The following is a 23,971-nucleotide window of genomic DNA, read 5'->3' on the forward strand; positions in this document are numbered from 1 at the left end:
GCACTTAAGGCAATTATTAAAACTCAGATCATTACATAAATTTCCATGTTTTTCATCCTCAAATATCTGATCACATCAAGCATGTTGCAGCACCCTTTTTGTTATTTACCCTCCAACACACCCACACACACTGGGTGCACATCACACATGCACAGTTCATTCTAGAGTCATTATGCCAGTTGTCAGTTCACATTGCAGTACAATGTTTCATCTGACGGTAATCTGTGAGATTTATGCAAAGGAAATTGGGCAGTTCAGATCGAATCACATAAATACAATTAAGCTGAGTTCCATTACAGAAAGTGTTTTTGCGTGTATTTTTAGATAACAGAAATGTAAAATTAATTTCAAACCCACAAGAAGGTTTTTATGTCTGTTTCTTTGTCTCTCATTCTCTGATAAATTAAAGCACACTAAATGCTTGTCTGATGAATTGGACTCTTTTACAGATTCTGTTCCCATCTGGACTAGCCATTGCTGAGGTAGCTAAAAATACACATCTGTTTATACCAGCCATAAATACAGTCTCTCTCTCTCTCTCTCTCTCTCTCTCACACACACACACACACACACACACACACACACACACACACGCGCACACACAAGTTGCACACTTAAATGCCCACATTAAACACAAATATGTTTATTATTTCCCCCATATATTTTAAAGACATCTCATTAGGTGTTGAAACTGAGGTTATGAAGTTTGGGCAATCTCTCTGGAGATTAACCATAGTCTGTTAATGCAGGATGACAACTGAGGATTTAGCTCCATCCTATTTCTAAAGCAAAGATCCAAACAAATATGCATAATGCTTCTAATTTATGTGCTCAGGGAGTCTATAAGGGGGACGATGTGCGGATGAATAATGTTATTGGAAGTATGAATCATTACTGAGATTCAGTGATCATGATCAAAGAAATGTATTTGATTCATGATTTAACTCATTGCTGAGAACCTAATTATCATTTGCATGTACTATAAACAATTGCATGATTCAGATTTCTCAAAACTGTAATTAAAACATTACTGTAGCATGTTTTATAAGAAAATAAAATGTCAGTATTTATTCTTTTGAAAAATCATGTTTAATTTACTTGTTTCTTTTGTAATTATTTCTGACATTTTACATGGACATTGTTTTAAAGCAAATCCTATTGTTTTATTTATGTATTTATTTTACAGCATGTAATTTCACCCCCATCAGTAAAATTATTGGGTAATTCCAAATGATTCGTTAAAGGCAGTTTTCAGTTCAGTTCTCTGCTCTCAGTAAGTGAGTTGTGCAGTCGCCTGTCAATGACGTTAGTTACCCTTTGTTACCACCTTGTCTGACGTAGAAACCACATGACAACAGTGTTGTGGACAAATGCGGAAGTAGTGTCTAACATCCAGCAAACCACTAGCTTGCTTCAAGCAGTTCATTATTTACTTCTTCTTGCACATTTTATGGTGGATTGTGTTACTTATTTATGGAACATAATTACTGTTTACTGTCTGCCACAGGACAGCTCCCATAAATGTAAGCGTCCAAAAAACTTTGGGACAAATAGAGAGAAAGAGCAAGGAACAATATGGTTTTGCATTTTCTAGACGGAGAGAGCTTCGCGACAAACTTCAACTAGAAAGAGATGCCGATCTCGCTTGTGTTTTACTCGACGGGTACAGTAAGTTGTTTTGATTCGTATCTTTACAGAAAACGTATGCTATTATAATGATCAACAAGATTAGTATTATGGGGCATACACGCCAAATGCGGGGCATGGCGTCTCTAGACCCGCACAATGACGCATCTGATCCATAGTCAACTTGTACCTTTAAATCCATGATTTATCTTTCCGTCTGATTAATGGCCATCAGCGGGTTGGGTAGAAGACAACAAATCCCATCATTCCATGCTCCTTCTTAGCATCATCAAACCACGCAATTGTTATTGTTTGGGTAGTGTGCAATCTAGTGGCAGGTTCTACAACCTGTACCTTTAATGAACAAACCATTTATACAAGTTTTGTGAACCAGTTCAATCAATTCACTAAAAAGACTAATTTCTTCACAAATCAGATATTGTTAATGTTCTTTAACATTTGTGACACATTTGATCAGTAATCACAAAAGTAACTTTAAAGCAGTGTTTTTAATATTACATAACCATCAACAACAAATCACATTTTATACAAACGTCCTTAACAAATTAGAGAACTACACTGTAAGTCCCGGGTACTGTAAAGGACCAGTGTCAGACTTCCTAATTGTGCTCTAAATACTTTCTAAATGCTTTATTTTGTGCTTTTACTGTAAAATAAAATGCAATAATCAACAATGCTCAACAAGTGAAAAGAACAATATGGTAGCGGCCATATGAGCCATGGCAGAAAACAACCCACAGAGTTTAAAAACAGAGTATAAAACAGAGTTTCTATAATTGTCTACTTTATTTAGACTGACTTTCTGGTTAGCAGTAAGTGTACAGCTAAATAAACCTCCTGCCACAGCTTATCTCAGTCTGAACCAAAACCATTTAAGCAGTTTGAGATAATTGGATAGTTAAAAAAAAAAAAAATATATATATATATATATATATATATATATATATATATATATATATATATATATATATATATATATATATAATAAAATCTACAGTATATATTCTCTTTTTTTTAACCCTCAGATTTATAATTTGGCCACTTAAATTCTATGTTAATTAATAATATGTGACCTCTCAACTTCAACAAATTTTAATTAAGATAATCAGTCGACTGCCTGACTACAAATGAAAAAAAGCTCTACATTCCACTGCCTTTGCGTTCTTTTCTTACTACTTTCTTTTCTACCTCTGTTTCACTCGTTTTGATTTTGCTGGTGACATATTCTCTCCCTACCTGCTGCAGGCAGTAATTTCTTCCACAGGGCTGAATGGATGTTGCATTGTCGAAGGAGATAAGACCTAAACACACACACACACACAAACCCTTCTCTCTCTCTTCCCCTCTCTTAGCACACATAGATCCTGGTGGAAGTGCAGCACAATCATCCAGAATTTAATTAGCACAACTAATGTCATTTCAAACTCAATGCATTTCTAATCCTCCACAATTACCAAAGACATCAGCACACTCATTCTGCCTAACCACTGAGCCATATTATCTAGCCAACTGAGAGGCATGATTTCTGTGAAAAGTATAATTCTGATCGCACTGTAGTCTAGAATTGAACTTCGCCATCAAATTTAATGTCAGAATGCATGAATTTCTCGTTGAAAAGCTCGTCCGTGGTGTCTTTGCAAATTACAGTTTTCAATCTAGCAATTTTATATTTTAATTATGCTTTAAATTAATGCATAATTTTCTCCTGAGCTACAAGCTTGAGAGATTAGCGATTGATGATTTTATGGACTTCGCCTTGCATGACTGTCCTTGGTGAGTTAATTGTCTCTAAATTTCAGTCCAAGTAACAGATCATAGTTGGCAAAGTGGGAGATGATTTGGATACGCTGTTATATGACTCAAGAGGTGAAATCATTCCGGCACGCTGTCATGACTAAATAGTTTTTGATTCATCAACATCTGGCCATTTGGCTAGTTGTGTTTTGAAAAAGGTGGCCTGCTCGCAGCCTTGTATTTGTCAGCTGTTTTGGCTCTAGTGCAACCCTTTGGGAGGTCGCCATTAATATTTGGCCATTTCGAGTCTTCTGCGACAAAGATGCTGCACATCCTGGAATTTTGGCCATATTGGCTTTAAGGGCAGCCATGTGGGTTCGCTGCCCATGGGATGCAGCCATTTTGGCTCCAGGGTAGCCCTGTGGGTATATTCTCCTGAGGGTCGGCCATGTTGGTTTCGGAGCCAGTCTTTTCAGGCAAGTTGCAGCGTTTGCCCTGTTACAGGAAGCAGCCTGTGGGAATTTTTATATGGCAGGCTACAGATGACCAGTGTGGGTAGAAAGCCTTCTGGAGGCCTGGACAGGACTCTGTATGTGTACATATGTTCAAGCAAATATGTCCCAGAGCAATTTAGATGGCATACAAATCAACACATTAAGTTTTCACACACTTATACAAAGTTTATATTTTATCAGCAAAGTGCCAAACCAAAATGTAATTTATTATTTTCTCATGTGCTGCTAATAAAATAGTCACCATGTTAATAAATTAAAGAGTTCCACGGTCTAAGGCTGTGAAAGGGCAACAGATGTTCTTAAGTCAAAAGGTAGATTTCTCTGATTCCTCTGAGAAACAAATAAGAAAGAGAGAGAGTTTCTTTGAGCATTTTTAACTTTTTATCTTGGCACACGCTGATAATCAGTAGAATGTGTGCAATGGCAGCTTCCTATTGGCAGATTGTATTCCCTGGCGTGTCTCTTTTGGTGATGGCACAGGATAGAGTCAGTCTGGTCTTGCCGTTCCCCATCACTGTATTGCCATTCCTCTTGGACTCCTTGAGATGAAGATAACATGCCAAGGTCTTTCCAAATCAATTATTTCCCAGAAAAGATTAAACTTCAGTTAATGCCTAAGACATACTGTTAATGTTTTTTTTTTTTTTTTTCATACATATATATAGATATACATACACACATACACTTATATAGTACCTTTATGCACAGAAAGTGATGTACAAAAGAGAAGTATTGAGATATTTAGGCAAAAATTACTTTTAACCTTCTAGCTTTATGTCCTTACTAACAAAAAGCAAGTAATATTTAGCTGAGTATTCTTGGGAAATGGCTCATTGATTTATAGGTGGGCAGATATTTTGTTCTGTACCACAGACCTAAAATACAAAACACCTGGATGCCAACCCTGACTCAAACAGTCATCGTTATGTTTCTGAATGTGAATTATCATTGGCCTGAGGTTGTGCAAATTAATTTTAGACGATGACTGAACTATACTAGAATTCACTGACCTTTGGTCCAAAAAAAACAAAAAAACAAACAAACAAAAAAACAAAAACAACAACCCAGCTGGCTATTCTTGGGAAAATGGCTGATTGATCTAAAACATTTTGTTCTGTACTAGAGCTAGAATACAATAAACCTGAATGTTCACCCTGACTCAAACAGCCACTGGTACAATATGTTTTTGAATATGAATTATTATTGGCCTGAAGTCATACAACTTAATTTCAGCCAGATGATGATTGAACTAGACTCAAATTAACTGACCTTCTTAGAGGACAAAGATAGCAATCAAATATAATTTATCTGAAAAGTCAATGGTATTCAAGCAGGGTTACGGCTACATAAGGGTCAGGAAGGCACCTAAATGAAGCTGCTTAAATATTTTGGAAATAATGAGGGAAATAAAAAAGCACTTTTATTGTATGGACTTTGTATGGTGTATGCGTATATATATATATATATATATATATATATATATATATATATATATATATATATATAGAGAGAGAGAGAGAGAGAGAGAGAGAGAGAGAGAGAGAGAGAGAGAGAGAGAGAGAGAGAGAATTTCTAAACTAAAACCACAATGAAAATATTGCCATTTGGAATTCAGTTCTTAATCACGTCAGTCTCCCTTTGGCCCAGGCTCATTAAGGGCCCAGGACCTCTATTTGAATGCATTGCAGAGGCTGTGCCCTGGCCACATCACAGATCACACAAGCTCCTTTAAAAGCATGCTAATGTACTCCACTTCCCATGTCCTCATCTGCTTATTAATATACATATTTAAAAAGAGAACATTATGCAAATCAGGCCTAGCTCCAGATTAGATTTGAAGCCTCATGATTTAGTCTGAAATATAATTCTATACACATTAACCATCCACCTAAGGCAAAATAACGCCATTCTCCCCTAGTTTAACCTAATTACCCCACAAACATTAAAACTACATTGTGGTATCTTGGGGGGAAAATTAGTGATATTCTACAGGGATTTATGACCTGTGAAATTTTCTTATCAAAGGTAGGGGTTCGGTCGCCATGATTTTGCCAAAGTAAGACATGTTCCTGGACCAACATTATTGTCCAAAAATATAGACTTCCCTACCCCTAAACCTAACCCTATTCATAATTTATTCCTAAAATCACCTCAAAATTATATTTTTACAATCTGACTGTGCTCTACATTATTATGAAAAAAAAAAAAAAAAATCGAGATAGTTATTAAAATAGAAAATTGCTCTCAATTTGAGTTAAGGTGAAATTAATTGTTGCTTTAATTATTTTTAATGCATGTAGAAGTATTACTAAAAATATATAGATTTTTAATTAAATAAATGTGACTCATTTTAGCTAATTGCACTACGTGCAGCCTCTATTTTAGGCAAAGCCCCTCAGCTTCTTGCTTTATCACAATTAGCTTTCCTAAAATGACTCTGAAGTTTATGTTCCCTGAAATTCAAAATTAGAGCAGCAGAGCAATTTCAAGCTCTTTGTTTTTTGTTTTTTTTTTGTCTCTAAATAATCATCCATACGCTGCTCTGCATAACTGAGTGTTAGAGTTGTGCTCTTGCCTCGCAGTCAAACCGGCTTGCCTTTTTGTATACACGCAGAACATTCGGCTGGTTGCCTTGGCAACTGGAATACAGAGTTTTGTGGCCCTCTTTGCTAACGTGTCGCCCCTGGCGCTCCCTCTTAACGCTCAGTCGCTTCCCATCATGCTCCTTGTTTTTGAGGTCTGCTTTGAAAAATGCCATCCTGATCACAGGAGCCCACACAGACCTACAGCAAACTACATGTGCTGAGAATAAATAAATAAATAGTTCCATTCATAATGCTGGGACAATTTGGCATTTTTGGAAACATTCTTTTTGAGAAATTAATTATTCTGCTCTGCTGTTCTAATCAGTCCAGTCTTGGACAATTCAGGCCGTCTCAAAGGATAAAGGTTATCCACATTATATGTGTCCAGAGCCCCGCAAGACGCCCCTACATGAATGTGCATCTGCGGAATATTAATATTTAACACAATCTTACTGATTAAACTGCTCTGCATTTTGAAGCTTTAACATGGAATGATCATCATCGAGGGGGAAGAAAGTTATATAGCTTAAATTAAACTTTGCTATATATTACTTATTCATAAATTCAGGGATTTCAAATTATAGCATTCCCCAAACCTCTACTAACCAGTCCATATTTCTGTTCCATGGCCCTACTACATCTCCCTGCCATACATGAATTTGGACATACAGATCTTTATAGACATCACCATTGTGTTGAGCTGTCAGTTCCAGCAGTAACTCGGCGGACATGTTCCAGTCCAGATCTATCATCTGGCTAGCCTTCAAACTCTCATCCATCAGCGCACACTGGCTCCCGCAGACCCCTGCCTGATCCCATCATATCAAACTTCAGGGAGCTGTTCTGTAAGTGAGAGACTCAGGGTTAGAGCTGACAATGAGTGACTGCTATGTCCAGGGTTTTAAGGGTTGTACTGATAGGTTGTTGATGACCTTGGGGTGATTTTGGAAACAGCTGGGACAAGATGATCTTTAAACACTTATGATACCGCTCTGATTTTGTGCGTGCTTGTGTATGTGTAACACATACCTAACCTTCTTTTTTTGTTACTTATTTAGAGATTTTAGAGTATTTTTAAGTTAAACATCTAACCTGTTGTCAAATCAAGGTTGTCTGCAATAATTGCCAAAACAGCTACTACCATACCATCTTGCTTGCAAAAAATAAAATAAAAATGTACCTAGACAGATCATTTTAAATGGTCATTAATAAAAAAAAATAAAAAATAAAAAAAAAACATGCTTTTTTGCTGCCAGATGGTGTAGTTACATCATCCACTATCCCGGGCTAACTGGACAATGCTAGCCAGCCAAAACTTGACCCCTTTAAGCACATGCAAATAAATTATGGGTCTGTGAATAATTATGTAGATAACTTTCAAGTACTTCTGTGTGCATTATAATGTTTGCGAATAAGCCAGATTACAACAGAAGGAAAAGTATGCAAGTATTAAATAAATAAAGTACTATTTAAATAAATAAATTCATCTATTAAGACTTATTTAAATCCTCAATTCTATTTTACTGTATTTTATTCTTTAAAATACAAATGTTCTAATAACAATCTTAAAAGAGTCAAACCTTATCAGAGAGAGAGATTAGCCTTCTAATACTAAGGTTTCTAGTTTTCAAATTAATTTGGACTCCAGCAAAAGAACCTGGCACCCTATTTTTTGAAAAAGCTGGACCAAGACCTCAGCTGGATTTTAACTGTATTCTTTGAGCCTCAGGGCTCTTAATCTGTTGTTATAGATTTTCACTTTTTTAATTAAAATGCTTAAGAGCCTGGCTTTGAGGGCTAAAGTTAATGAACTGAGTTGCTGGAGGTCTGCACAATATGAAAAGAATTGACCGAGCGAGTAGTAAATTAACCACTGCCGTCTATTAGGACTAAGATTTGAATCTACAGCATTGTCTTCCAGGACATAACTCCAACATGATGATTATTCAGCTTGGAGGATTTTAGTCAAAACACGCCCTTGTTGTCTCTTTCTCCTCAGTCCTATCTGTGAAAAATGTATTGTGTCAGCCGTGTGGCTTAAAGCAACAGGGCGGTTGTATAAAATACATTGTACCATGTTTAAAGTCTTAATCAGCTCTTAATAGTAACAATGCCATACATCGTTTCATTCTGGAATGAGACCTTGCTCAAGAGAGCCATAGAATGCTAAGCTCTTACGTAGAGTGTTTGTCCTTGAGTTAAAAAAGTTATTTGCTTGGCCTGATAATGCCACTCAATTTATTAAACACTACCTGCCATTCCATTCCTAGCTGACCCTGTTTCTAAGCAGAAATATACCTAGTAGGATGGAAATTGTGTGTGTTCTTTGCACTCAATATGGGTGCTTACATAGGTCATTGTCCTGGTTTTGGCCTACTTAATGGTTTTATTCACCTTCTGTTGTTATTATCACTAAACTACAGGCATTTTTGGCTTGTTGGACATTACAGATGAACACTGGCACTCGTTCTGGAAATGCTGACTCATGATTTTACAGCTCTGCACGGAGGCTGGCGTCATGCCTGGCAACGAGCTGTCAGAATGGTAAGTGACCGTTCTTAAGATTTGTCTCTTTGGGAGATGCTGCCTGAATACAAAGAGGGAGCTAGCATGCTCTCTGCAAAGTGCTGAGCTCAGCAGAAATGGTGGCATTCGTGAACCTGCTAGATGTATTGTAGAACACCAACGGTATGAACAGTTAAAGCTGAAGTGTGTAATGCCCACACCACTAGTGTCATCAAATGGAATTGCAAAAACAAGTGCTGCAAACAGGTTTCATAAATGCTCCCCAGTGTCCAGGGGTGTGCACTATTCAGAACCGAGTTGAGAAATGCTTTTACAGTAAATTACAGTTATGGATGCATGCAATTAAACCTTTAACCAATGACCCCCAATGATCAGTTAAATGGTTAAAAAAGTAATTGTGGTTATTCAAAAAAGGAAATATATGAACATTTACACAATGTAGATTAGTTTACCTTTTAGTGCTTAACTCTGTTTTGAATATAGCCACAGGTTTCAGTGACTTACAGGAGTGAAAACTATACTTTACAGTTTTTCTCTGTCGCTTTGGTACATTTCTCGAATCAAACTCACAATTTGCAAAACAGTGAGAGCATTTCTCAAAACAATTTGTACAAATAGCAAAACACCATGGATGACCTGCAAAAGCTACTCTCTTACTCAAAATCCTTAGTTCATCTCTCAAAAGTAAATATCTGTGTCAATGAACATGTCAGTGCCATCAGAATGACAAGTCCTCGTGTCATTGTGTGCGGATAAGACAGTCAAGTTGTTTAGTCATGTTGTCAATATAACAGTTTACTCTGGAGGGATGTTCTGATGGAAACTATGGCTAAAGTTTTGATGACAATTATTGTCAATTGTAAGTTACATCTTAGTGTATGTGTGAGTGTAATTGCAAGAGAATTGAAAAGATTCAAATTTACACTCTTACTGTTTGTACTATATTTTATTGACAGAACATGTCATTGAGATACAGAAATGAAAAGACAGCACTGAATAGCACACAAAGATAAATCAGGACAGATTTAGAAAAAGTCTAATGGAAATATAGAAAGTATAGAAATATGCTTGACATATTATGATAACTTGTTCAACCATTTTGCATGTAAAGACTTATGCTATGAGCTTGTGCCTAAGTGTTGTGGGGGGTGAGACTATTCAACAGAGATCCAATATAATACATTTTGCTCAACATGACATAAGCAACTGATAATGTAGGAAACAACAGAGAATTGTACATAATCATTTGCATGGATGTACCAAAGCATTTGCAACTTGTTCAAAGAAATGAGAAACTGCTTTTTTGATGTGACATAATGATATGAGAATTGAACAGGTAGTTTTGAGAATTTCAATTCTGATCTGAGAAATGTACCAAAGTGACTGAGAAAAACTGTAAGACTACCTGAACATTTCAGGTAATATTAACCAAAACTTCAGCTTTGTTCCATACACTCAGACTATATGACAACTATATACAGAGTGAAGTTTTGCACATAAATATATATACTTAAACTTAAACACTTAAACATATGTAGTGTTTAAGTATTTAAGTGAAATAAGGTTTTTGTTTTTTGTTTTTTTTTCTGCAGGTGTGTGATGTGTAAATCGTCATGTTGTTGTTTCTGATGCTATTTCCACAAGCAAAAATAAACCCCTTCTTATGAAAAAAGTTATATTCAAAGTCATAACTAGAGCCCTATTATTATTATTATTATTATTATTATTATTATTATTATTATTATTATTATTATTATTATTATTATTATTATTATTATTATTAATACTACTACTACTACTACTACTACTAATAATAATAACAGTAATAATAATAATAATAATAATAATAATAATAATAATAATAATAATAATAATAATAATAATGTAAGTTAGAACTTATTATTATTAGTGTTATACTCTGCACTATAATACTGTTTTTGTATTTATGTAAAAATGATGGTGAAAGCCAAAGCCTTGTTTAAAAATAAAATAATTATAAAATAAAAATTACATTTAAAAAGCCTTTAAGCCTTAAAATGTAAAACTTTTTTTTGAAAGTCAAAAAGTTAATTTATAAACTGTACAATAAGTAAATATATAAAGTTAATTTAAATAATATTTTTATTACAGTTAGGTTATAAAAATTAATAAATAGTTTATTTTTATTTATTTTTTTGTGAAAAATGTTAAAGAACACTTAATTTCATTAAATTTCAGTGCATCAAACTCAAAGTTCTTCGAGTTGCAGTTCAGTACATTTCTCAAGCCTTAAATATACTTTACAAAAACTGGGCATATATTACACCGGGATCTTGTCCTCACAGAGGTGGGAAATTGGTCAAGCAGGGGAACAAAATTAAATAAATAAATACAAAATCTCTAAACACCTTGTTTAACGTTAATGGGTTTTCTTCTTCCTTTTTGGTATCAAAAGCCTTTGTTTTACACTGACAAATGCTGTTTGCATAGAAAAGTGTTTGATTAATGAAGTTTTTCCTGTGTCTGTCACGGCTCCCTTGGCGCGCCATAAAATTGATGGGGAAAAAACCTGAACTGACAAAGAGGCATTCACTGCAGCCTTGCTTTCCGAGGAAAATATCAAAAGTAGCCGTTTAAAGCATGTTTACGCTTCCGAAGCGTGTTTTGATTAGTAGGCACAGAGTAATGGCCATAAGTTATGTCAGCAGCATCAGCTTACATGAGTGAATAGCACACGTGGGGTCCCCATGCAGATGAAAAAGACATCCGTTACAAAAATCACAACCTCTAATTAAAAACCCCCAGCTGGGTTCCACTCAGGGAACACGGGTGCTCGTCTAGGCTTGTTTGAGGGGGGGAGAGAGAAAGAGAAGGAAAGACAGAAAGTGCTGTGCAGCATATTGTGTGAGCAGTCTATAAAGGGAATCGCTGACGCTGGTACAAACCGAGGGAAGCTTAGGTATGACCCCGGCCCCGCTAGCGCTGTATTACAGGAGGGAGGCATGCAGGGAGGATAGGACAGGTGGCTGCTGGACATAATTCACAGTGTCATACACCGGATTGCTGAAATCATCACCGCTGTTATATGCTCTGCACTTTTATCCTCTCGGGCAATGTGTGGACAGCCGAAGGGTTGAGTCTCGAATGTCACAGTTTAGCAGCTCCCAATTCTTGAGCCAAATTGGGCCTCAAACCAAACTCAACTCTTACCAACCGCTTCTTGAGCCATCTGCAAATTGTGTCAGGAGCACCTAGAATAACGGACACGCATGACAGATGTCGGGAAAGAGTCCGGCTTGTTTCCTGTCAATCTGCGATTAACATTCTCTTGCTCAAATTTTTATGCTAATGTGACCCTTTCGTTGGTCTTTCCTAGCCAAACACCAGCCTGGGACATGGTGTGTCGGAGCAGTTCTATTAGTGCGGATCAAAATACAAAAACACAATGGAATTGATTTGTATTTGTGAGCCCACTGGCCCGGAGGGCTTGTCGTGACTTTTCTGGCCTCGTCCAATCACGCTGCTGTTTGTTATGTACATGTAAACACGAGCACTCTCTGTCGGCATTTTAAATATGGATAAATATTTGTGTTTGATAACATTTAGACAGCATGTTTCGGTATTCAAATCACCCAGTTGTGCTCGAATACAAACAATAATTCCCATTCTCTCTATCACACACACACACACACACATCTCGTTTGCGTAGGAGTGAGCCACTGAAGTTAGACTACACTACTTTGCAGTGGAAAAAGTAGTGGGCCGGGAGATGATACCAGAGGACTATTTGAAAAGCCCACCATGGTGCTGGCATGGCCCGGTTCCCCCCAGTGCCCCCCTCCAGATCCCAGTCAATTCACAGGGCTCTCTGAAAGGCCACAAGGGGGGCTTCTCAAGGCCAGCTCCAGCCTCCCGCAAAAGGCCACTCAGCTGACATTTCGCTCTCGCTCAAGTGATTCATGGCAAAAGCAGCGGTCGGCCTTGTAGTGGAACCCTGCTGATATTTCATTTTTTTTCATAAAGGTGAGGCATTATGAAGATTTTTTTTCCCCCTTCTTTCCATCGCTCATTGTGCCAGCCTTGAAGCTGTTTGTTCTCTTGTTTTCGGGAAGGCGCAGCGGAGGGTAGCAGCCACTTTGGCATTCTCCGTAAATACCTCAACAGATTTTGATATTTCGTCATGACTTCAGCCGCATATGACATTTCAGCTCTCATCCAATATTGGCAGATTGTGACTCTAGGGCTGCAATACTGCCACAACGTTATTCAGATGGACTGTCTTCTCTTTCAACTATCATCTGAGCATTTATTGAGGACAACTGCAAATGAGAGGAAGGTAAAGGACATATGAATGCTTTGATTATGCACATTTCCTGAGAGAAATGCCACCATGTAGGATTTGAATAATCCAGTTAGTGTTTTTCCATTGACCCAGCTTTTAATATTTTGTGTCAATACCTCTCTTCAAGCTTCTCTGCATGACTCTCGGTTTCAACCGAGCACGCTAGTGTCAATGCAAATGTAGCTGCTGCTAATCCTCTTTACGGGACATTTGTCAGAGATGGACCCAGACCACTAGCCTCATTCCCTACCATTCTCGCTGTTATCAATCTAATGACATGATATTCATACAGAGCAAACAATCCAGCAGTTTTATTTTTTTCCCCTCCTCACTCGCATTGGGTGCTTGGCAGAGGATCAGCACATGCAGACATCAATAGTCAATAAGCTCCTGCTGGAGGAAAGATGCAGTCATGTCGACCTTCAGGATTTAGTAAAGGACAGGCATGCATGAGCACATGCTCATGTTTTCTTTACACTGTCATATAACTGCTGCCTCAAAGGATCATGGGGCTGTGGAGAGAATGGTGGATGACTTCATGGGAAGAACAGACAGAATATGGCTCTTTCTTCAACTATGGGCACTTTCAATAAAGAAACACCCTTGAAACTTTTTACCTTCTGAATGTTATTTTTTTATTTATTATATATATATATATATATATATATATATATATATATATATATAATTTTTTTTCACTAGTAATGTCTAAGAGTGAAAGTAAATGTACAAACAATATTTACAAGCAAGATTTATAAATCTATGCATAAAATGCATTTAAAGCTAAGCAAAAATAAACACAAACAGAATGCTAAAAAATCTATGAAAATCTTTGAAAAAAATATTAAAAATCATCCCTTGTGACATAAGTGTCCATAATTGAATAGATACCCATATACTGTACATCACCCACTTACAGTAAATGTGAAACACATTCAGCCCATGTATGAGGCTAAAAATAGTTTAAAGCTGCTTTGACCACTCAATAATTTGGTGTTATTTTATGCATTTCAGACACTTCCTTCCAACGTGTGACCAGCAAAGCCACATGCAGATATGACAGGATTTGCAAATGCCCAGGGTGACTGACAGAGGTATGGCATGGAACATTCTAACACAGATCCTTTTAACGGGATTCTTCCAAATAATCTGCCAGTCTTCAAGAAAATCCATAGGACTGTTTTAAAATGAGGCTCATTTGAGCAAGTCTGTGGGTTTAAGCTGGTGTGCTAGCTAATCTCCAGGCAGTTGTCAGTGGCTGCCCCGTTACGGGCTGACGTTGAGTATGGAACAGATCAGGAGTGGTACATTTGCACCAAATCCTGCTTCACAAAGGGCACACGGCGAGGGAGAAGCCCAAAGAAGCTTTAGTTTGGATTGAATTTCCACGCAACACATTCTCGTGAAAAGCACCACCCCACATTCTCTGCAGAAGACAAATTGTGGATAAACAAAAATGAAAACAAAAATGTTCAATATCGTCACCCACACAAAGAGCACCGGCGACCATGGAAATGTTAACATAAGCCACTGTAACCAAAACAGCATTATACTAATACAATACCTGACAGCACATTGCTCTGTTATTCGCTGAATGAGTTCATTGTGAGGCATTTATTATTTCTTTATATATTTGTACAATACCGGTAGGGGGCTAATTAGGCTGTCCATTGGGGTAAATGAGGCTGGGTTAGTGGTGGGTGGGTGGATGGCATTTCAAGTTCAAAATCCCTAAACAACTTCTGAAAACTCAGAAATACTTAATTGGGGAAGCCAAAAAGGACACCTCTTTTAGAACATAGTCAGAAAAGCAAAGTTGCTTTTAAAACAAACCCACAAAGTTCACTAAATTCCTATAACAAACACTTCTAGCATTATTGTAACACCTCCTGTGAGGATTTTCGAGATTTGCAAGAAATAAGGACAACCAGTGTATCATCATGACTGAAAGTCAATGCACTGACTCTCTCTGAGTGAGCACATCATCAAACAGACACAAGAGTAGATCCCCTGCCCTTTACTGATTCTCTCATTCTCTCTGTAGCAGTGCTAGATTCAAACCACACACATTGCTTTGAATTTTGGCTTTTCTTAGTCACATTTGACCATAAAATCGGAGCTGGGTCACTGGCGTGCTTTTTGGCAAACAGCTTCTTCACCCCTCCCATACAGGTCAGTGTTATGTTCTTCATACTGTATTATTGACTATTGACTGCTCCTCCAACTGAATTCTGTAGCTCATTCAATGTGATCAAATGGTGTCTATGAATGGTTTGGATGGTTGAAGCATCTACAGAACCCCCTGATATTTGAACTAACAATTCCCACTTAGAAAGTGTTTTGTACCTTTTTCCTTAATATGTGGTTTTGTTTTTTTTTTTTTTTTTTTTTTTTTTTTTTTTTTTTTTTTTTTTAATCTCCAGCCACCTGGAGCTCTTTAATATTATTATTATTATTATTATTATTTTTTTTTAGAATTTTTTAAAGATTCACGCCATCTGCCATTTGTCTTCTTCCTGCATGTACATACAACTTCACATGCACTACTATAAATTTAGTATTTTCTCTCTAAACCCAAAATGGATATCTAGCTATGCTGCTGTGTTTCCAAATAATGATGCATAACCATAAATTTGGATCGAAAACATGGTAGCACAGATCAATAAAACCAAAATCATATCATTATCTTTTAAATAAGCCAGTTTATCGTCATACCCAATACAATACTCAGTATCACACCTAACACTTGTCATCTTAACTGATACTCACTGTGCTGTCAGCCTCTGGTGACTGATGCTCGGCCTGGCTATGAAAGTGTCATGATGACTCCATACTGAAGATCAACAGCTCTGTTCTCACTCTTACAATGCATGATAACAAAGCAATGACTGCTACTGTTTTGACTCAGCATCATAAGCAATAATGCCCTGCGTGAAGACTTAAACACGTAAATGTGCATTTTATGAAGGGAAATGATGTTCTGTTTGCGAGGATTACATTATTAGAACGCATCCTGTTTGGGAAAAAAATGCAGACAGGGCCCATTAGGTTTTTCTAGAAAGCCATTCACACAAAATGATTGCAGAATCTGTGATTTAAAAAGAAAGCCATGCATCACATATTCCAATGAAACATGACTTGTGCTGACTGTGGAGGAAAGCAGGTACTAAAAAAGTCTCATGTTGTCTTATTTTAGCCAAATTTGTCTTGACAGACTCAATGGATATCCCTAAAGTGGCACTTTTGCACCAACAGGCTATTTGTGAGCGTGCGTGTGTCAGTGAGTGTAAATGTACTCATTTGAGGTCTCTTCAGATGTTGAAATTCCCCATCTTTCTAAATAATAGATTTAGAGCATCTGTCTGGTGCTCTGAGGCTAGGATTGATCAGCTAGAAAGACAAAAAAAAAAAGCAGTGGGGAGACGAAAGGAAGCTTTCACTATTTCTCACTGTGCTGCCACAGATTCTAGCTCTTTTTCTTCTCTGTCTGTGCCATGTTTCCTGTTCTCCGTTAAGCCTGGAGGGTAGAGGAGGCGACTTATCCTGTCTTTGTGGCAAATTGACAAACAATCTGTATCTAATTACCACCTCGATCCTCTGACATGTATTATAAGCACCGCTCATCCTGACAGAAAGCGCATAGAAGCACAAAGCGTTATGACTTGAGAAATATTGTTTCTGCCAGGAAACTTCAAAGCAGAACAGTCTGATTCTGTCGGAGATGTTTTCTCTATATTAAAATGTCATGGGAAAACCTTCAGGTTCATCGCAGAGAATAGTTATTTTAGCCACAACGCGGTCCGCCTACATACCGCTGTTGAAATTAGCGACAATCTCACCCCAAGTGCTTATAGTTAGAACAACTTTAGGCGCCACATAGAAGTACAGCGTTCGAATTCACAACAATGCCTCATCATTTTCGATCCAATCACGTATAAAATATTAGTCGCAACAGAAAATTGCTTGTGACCCGCTAATGGCTTTTCCTCATCAAAATTCTGCACAGTCCTCTCAATGTAACAATGACAAATATCACAGCTCAGACGCATTGACATCTCCTCTGCTCACGCTCAAGCAGTGCTACCCATCACTGGCACAGCCTCTTTTGACTTGCTCTTCAAAGGATTTGTTGCTATGGCAATAGAGAACCCTAACACTTACGGGATGTTTTGGAAATGATATTTCAAAGGGGACACTGTATATCTGCACAGCGTATGTGTTGATGGTAAATTTAAGGCACGCATACTGAGATATCTCAAGGCGATCACCTGTGCCTCCTGCTAAAGACAAGCTACACTGCCATCTAATGGAGTTAGCGCTGCTGCTAACTGAAGCCAGTGCTACATATACTTAAAGCATGCATCAGAAAGAAGGCACTAAGAACAAAGCAAAAAAAAAAAAAAAAAAAAAAAGACATGCAAATTGATTTAGAGAAGCTGCTGCCTTCCTAGCTAGTGCGTAACATAATGCAACATACTGTTAGACAGCATAATCAGAGTAGTCAAACACACCGCGCTCTCAAATCTCTCTGCCAACAACCACATGGACGTGGGAGTCTGTGTTAATGAAACAAGGTAATGAGCTGTGCCAGTGCAAATGCTACGCTGTGTTGTCCTGGACGTCAACCTTGCGGTTATGGACGCTGCCAAACATGAAAGGCAATCATGCTTGTTAGATGTAGTAAGATCTAATACAGCAGCCTGGCCAGATACATATTGGGTTGTAACATTCAGTTAAAATGCCAAAAAAACGTTATGATTAGCTTGACTTGAAATTGAGTATATGCCAGTGCGGGCATGAACGGATAATGTATTTTGACGCAACCAAGGAGAACGTTAGCATCATTCACGCCCGTGTACTTTCTGCTTCACGCATGATGATGCAAGGAGTGATTAATCACCAGAAAGAAGTAAAACACACTGACTCGCTCACACACTTACACGTTTGGTGCACATTATCTCTGTGATTATCTATTATATTTTGTGTTGTGCTTCAATTAGCCACACAGTCACACAAAAGTGAAAGTACAGCTCATTCAGTTCTCCGAGTACAGGAGAATTAAGACGCAGAAAGTGAGTGACTTTAAAAGTGCTGCTTGCAAACTAGTTTGTTTTCTTGATTTGTATGGATGTTAATGCAGTGTCCATAAGTGACAACGATTTAGATAATATAAGAGCGCAAACTGGGGCATTAAAGGAACAGTTCAGCCCCCCCAAAAATAATTATTTTAGACCAAACAGAGCACTAGACCCTGTTTATGTAGAAAGTGGTTCTACCACACATAAATGTATTTATATTTACATAAACCCTAAAATATTAATGTATTGAAAGCATCTACAACACAATTAATTTACGATTAAAAAACTTTGCAAATTTACATATGTTTAGGAATATTATATATAGGATTTGGGATTGCCATTAATTGCATACTTCATGTTTTAAATGTTGCAAAACATCCATATTTTTTAAACTACTCAAATATTCCAAAAAGTACATATGCATAAACAATGAGACAACAAACTTGTAATGATAACATCATTTCCTTTTTTAGGTGCGCTTGTGTGAACTATCCCTTTAAAATGTATTGCTGAAAATTTAACCTGATAACTGTCACTCACGTTTTTGAAGATAGACTTGAATGTGCATGATACAAACCTAAATTTTTATATTTCATGACTGAAAACATTTTGTAACATGATTTTGATGTGCCATTTACATTGTAATGCAATGTCTGATTTTAAAATGGGTTTTAAAGGATGAATTTTGAGATTTTATGTTTTCAAGTGATATATAACTTCTGATGATTTCTAAAATGTGATAGAGAAAAAGGCAACGAGGAAGTCTTTTTTTTTTAAACAAATGTCAAAACTCCTTTTGTAATGTAGATTTCTGAGGGTGCACTCTTGTCATAAATTCATCTATTACTTTTCCTACATAATTTTTAACAAACAATATTGGTATAATATATATATATTTGGGAGTCTTAGACCTTTCCAACGATATATAGTTTGTCAAGATTAGATTCAATTTGATTGTAATATAGTATAGTCAACGTAGGCGTCCCATATACGGGACGGGGTGACATTTAACAGGTTAAAGCATCTCTGATCTCTGTATTTTGCACTCTGCCATCCATATACTAAAGGGCAAAGGACAGAAAGATGTTTTATAAAAGCACTGACAAATGCAATGCCTTTTCCTAAAGTTGGCCCTGCTCCTGACCCTACAGGAGCCGGATGAAACTGTGAATGTGGTGGAGGAATGATTAGTTATACAAGAGGTATTAAACACGATTACACTGAAACGATGTGTTGACACTCTGTAGGGGGTGGAAAAGGGGTGAAGATAGCATATAAATCACAGTTAACAAGAAAGAATAGCAAATCTCCAGAACATACTGTCTGTATTAGTAGATACAATTTTGCAGTGGAAGTGTTAGCATTTATTCCGCACTGACATAATTATCGTGACACACTGTAGTTGTGTTTTCATCAGGCTGATGGAAGAAAAACAAAACGCCTAAAACTCAGAACTATGTTTTCCCCTTCCAGAGAATGGCAGCTGAATACATTACTGACAGTTTATATTTCCGAATGTGTCTCGGAGACACCCGTAAGTGGTTATCAAGCCAGTCTGGTAAGCAAGGACACTTGTGTTTAAGAGCATCTAGAGAAATCACTGAACACTGGATGTAAAACATAATTACATATCATTTGATCCTGACCTTCCTAAAGTCCTTGGCTCTCTGTACCTGTATATCATTTTCTGTTCTTATTTTCCACATAATTCCTCATTGTTTAAGGTAACGTTGCTAATGTTGTGCGAGAGAAAAGTGTCCATACCGAAGCTGAAAATCCACATCATATGGCCAGTTGTCTGCTCTCTTCTGCCACTTGGCCCAGAGATAATGAGCCAGTGGTCAATGTCCCTACTCGTTCACATGTCCTCTGTTAGCGCTGACATTTCTTTATTTCACCTGTCTATCTGGAGCATTATGCATCGCCCATCAATTGATTTAGCTATTTATTTCTTCACGTCTGCTGTGACCACACATAAGCAGGACTTGCAGGATAACTTTCAATATGTTTTGTTAAAGAAACAACAAATTGGCAGTTCGGGGAACTTATAAGCACATCATTATTCTTTAGTAAATAGGGAGCAGAGGCAGGGTGAATGCCTCTTCTTTCACAGTCAGCCACGCATGGCGGAGGTAATCACACTTTCATTTCCAGCCCTAACAGTGTGCCATGCTTTAATGATTTTAATCAAACTCATTCACTCACTCTTTCAATAAACAAATATGAAGAGTCTGTTTTGATTTGCTTTCTTTTTACTTCCCGAGAAGCAGAGGGAGCATTAGAGCCGTGTTAGGAATGATCAAACATGTTTGTGTGTGTTTGTATGTGCACGGAATGCTTGATAACACTATAATATAAACCAATCAATCAGCATCCACTGGTGGTTTGTCTTTTATTTTTGGGTTTCATTATGACAGATGATTTGTGTTCTCTTCATGTACTGTATGATTATCAAGCCTTTCAAATTGGCATATATTGTATTGGAACACATTTCTGCAATATTTCACACTGCCCTTTTCTATACACAAACACATGCAAAAAGGACAAAAAAAAAAAAAAAAAAAAAAAAAAAACTTACTTTAGTATTAGCATTAACATAAATGAGATAGGAGCTGTATCAGATGAAAAGATTTTCAGTTAAACTTTAATCTGCTCCTAATCTTCATACTCTTTCAGAAGAACGCATCCAGGAACACATTTTTACAGCTTTTTGGAATGAAGTGAGAATGAGTAAATGACAGAAAATTAATTTTTGGATTAACTGTTCCTTTAAGCAAGGCAGTTATAATGATTAAGTTGCAATACAATGCAACAACATAAAAGTAAAAACAAATAGGTAAATACAAATAATCATTTATCCATATAATGCATCACTTTTGAGAAGACCCCCGAATAAAGGTTTTATTAGATTTAACTAAACTTTGGGGACATTTTTTTGCATATTTTGTCCTCGAAGTGTAGCTAGGTTCAATCCCCTTTCCTGAAATGAGAGAGAGAGAAAGCGCTACTTTCTGAATATTGCCTTCCAGCACCACCCTGAGCTTCTGTCTGAAGCCCCTCTGGTCTTTACAGGCCCCGGAGACTATCATCTTTCCTCAGGGCTTCTTCTAAAGATAAACCTGGACACACTCAACTTCAGATGAATTAGAGATCTACAAAATTTTGTTACTTATGTTTTATTAGTAGTAGTTTTTTATATATATTTTTATGCTCTAATGTAATTAATATTTCACTGTATATTATATTATATTATATTATATTATATTATATTATATTATATTATATTATATTATATTATATTATATTATGTTATATTATATTATTTTATATATTTAACAATTGTTTATATTTAATATTATGTTCAATGTTTTTTTTTTTAATCTCTTAAACATTTTTTGTATCATCCATTTATGTACTTAATAAAATAGAATATATGTTTTGGTATTATTCTGAATGCCCACAACCATGCTAATAAAGCTTTTACACTTTAAATCATTCATAAACACTTCATTTTTTTGTTTTTTTCTCAACTGAAACATTGGGTGAGAATGACAATTATCACTTTACTTAAAATATTAATTAAAAACAAAAAAACTAACAAAAACAAAAAACATATAACAATTTACAACTGAAACAATGGTTGTGAATGACAGTGTTTGATTACAAATTACACAATGGGAAAATCTGATATTTAAAGTGTATATGTATCTTTATCTTTAAGTTTTCCATTCATCACTATATATTTTAATAACTGATACTAGCCTAACCTAAATTAAATATGAACATGTAAAATGTAAAATGCCAGGGAAGAGAAGTTTGCTCAAAATAAAACCTGGAGGATGATGTTCCTTCAACATTATGGGCACACGGTGAGGATGTTCTTACAATGACACGATGAAAACGTTAACATAAAGTGTACTGACCTGTCCCTTTCCCGCTCTGTACAGTCATAAAAAGCTTTTATTTATTTGCATTTTTTTGTATGATATTTAAATGATCTACAGTACAAAGATCTAGTTTGGTGCTTCTGTACTGCTTGATTAAGTGATCAAAGACTATAGTCTCTGTTTTGATCAGTGAATGACACTGCTAAATGAGAAAAAAGGAGCAAAATAGTCCTAACCCATAGACACACATACACACACACACACACACACACACACACACACCTGTGCTGACAAAGCCAGGTGTGAACCAGTGACAGGAACAGAACATCCTCTGACAGACATTTGGCAGGGGTTCTTTTATGAGTAAACAGAAATCCATCCACACACACATGATCACTTATTCTTGTGTGCGGGTTTAAATTGCATTCTTGGAAGAAGACATTATGGACACTTGTGTGTGTTTATTGTTATTATTATTGTTATTGTTATTATTATTATTATTATTATTTGCATGTGATTATGTCATTTGCACTCTATAGGACTTCATAATTTCTTATAATTGTTCTGCTACATTCTGACACGATGATGAATTATGATGAGCCGAAACATAATTACAAATCAGATAAATATCAGACTAATTACCTTTGTTAACAATATGTATTGTATGCCAGAAAAAGGCAGCGAGAGGATAAACAACGGAAATTAAAAAAGAAACTGTAAGGAAAAATCACATACAGCTTCCATAGTTTACCGAGACACAACATATGCTGCTACAATTGATCTCTTTCAAAACTCAAAAAATACAAGAGACTTTCACAGTCAAAAAAGCAGATACAGAAAACACAAAATCAATCCCAGTGGCTCCTGGCAGTATAAACTGAGATATATTATACACCGAAGAGAAACGATCAGTCTGAACAGCTCAACAGTACATTTTCATTTCTGGCTATACTTATTCTTACTGTTCCTTTAAAAGTGTTTTATTGTTTATAGACACTAAATGTTCCCTTTATTAATTCCCAATGTGTAAATTTTACATTTGGCCATAATACGTTTTCAAAATCGTCATGACAGGCAAAGAAAATCATTAGCATCTACCTAGCAGCAATTTGGAGATGTCCCATCATAGACATAAATATTCAATGAACTGTAGTAAAAGGTAAAAATTTACTATGAGATGGACATGTGCGCACACATTTCACAGTCAAGTGTATGCTGTTTCGGCTACTAATTATGTGTTTTGCATTTTCCTTAGAGAATTGGCAATAGACCAAGCGGAAGATGCAAGGGCATTTTTGTTACTGGGTTGTTGTGGTGAAAGACAAACAGAAAGAAGAAGAAGAAGAAGAAGAAGAAGAAGAAGAAGAAGAAGAAGAAGAAGAAGAAGAAGAAGAAGTCATATCTGCCTCACATTCTCCATTAACACAGATTCATACTTCAATGGTATACTGTTTTCTGCCAAAAAATAAAAATTAAATTTAGTTAGAGAGAAGATTTTTCTTTAGCAGACTAATTTACTTAATTAGCCATGATACCCCTTGATGCATTCAAAAGTATGGAAAAACAAAGTATGTTTCAAATTTGTTTAATTATGATAATTAGTAATTATAGGAAATGACAATCAGTGGAATTAGTTAAGTGTTAGAGAGAGAGTTATTTAGTTATTAAAAGATTAGCA

At 36.4% G+C, this 23,971-nt stretch overlaps 1 long non-coding RNA gene across 1 annotated transcript; it reads left to right on the forward strand.

Annotated features, from left to right (window-relative positions):
* The first annotated feature begins 1,412 nt into the window (after positions 1–1,412).
* Positions 1,413–23,971, forward strand: LOC113114037 (uncharacterized). The gene is made up of 4 exons (XR_003293667.1): positions 1,413–1,663; positions 8,932–9,025; positions 14,343–14,422; positions 23,549–23,971. It is a non-coding gene; the product is annotated as an uncharacterized LOC113114037 (long non-coding RNA).

The sequence above is a fragment of the Carassius auratus genome, chromosome 14 (genome assembly GCF_003368295.1).
Source record: "Carassius auratus strain Wakin chromosome 14, ASM336829v1, whole genome shotgun sequence".
In the NCBI taxonomy this organism is placed as follows: Eukaryota; Metazoa; Chordata; class Actinopteri; order Cypriniformes; family Cyprinidae; genus Carassius; species Carassius auratus.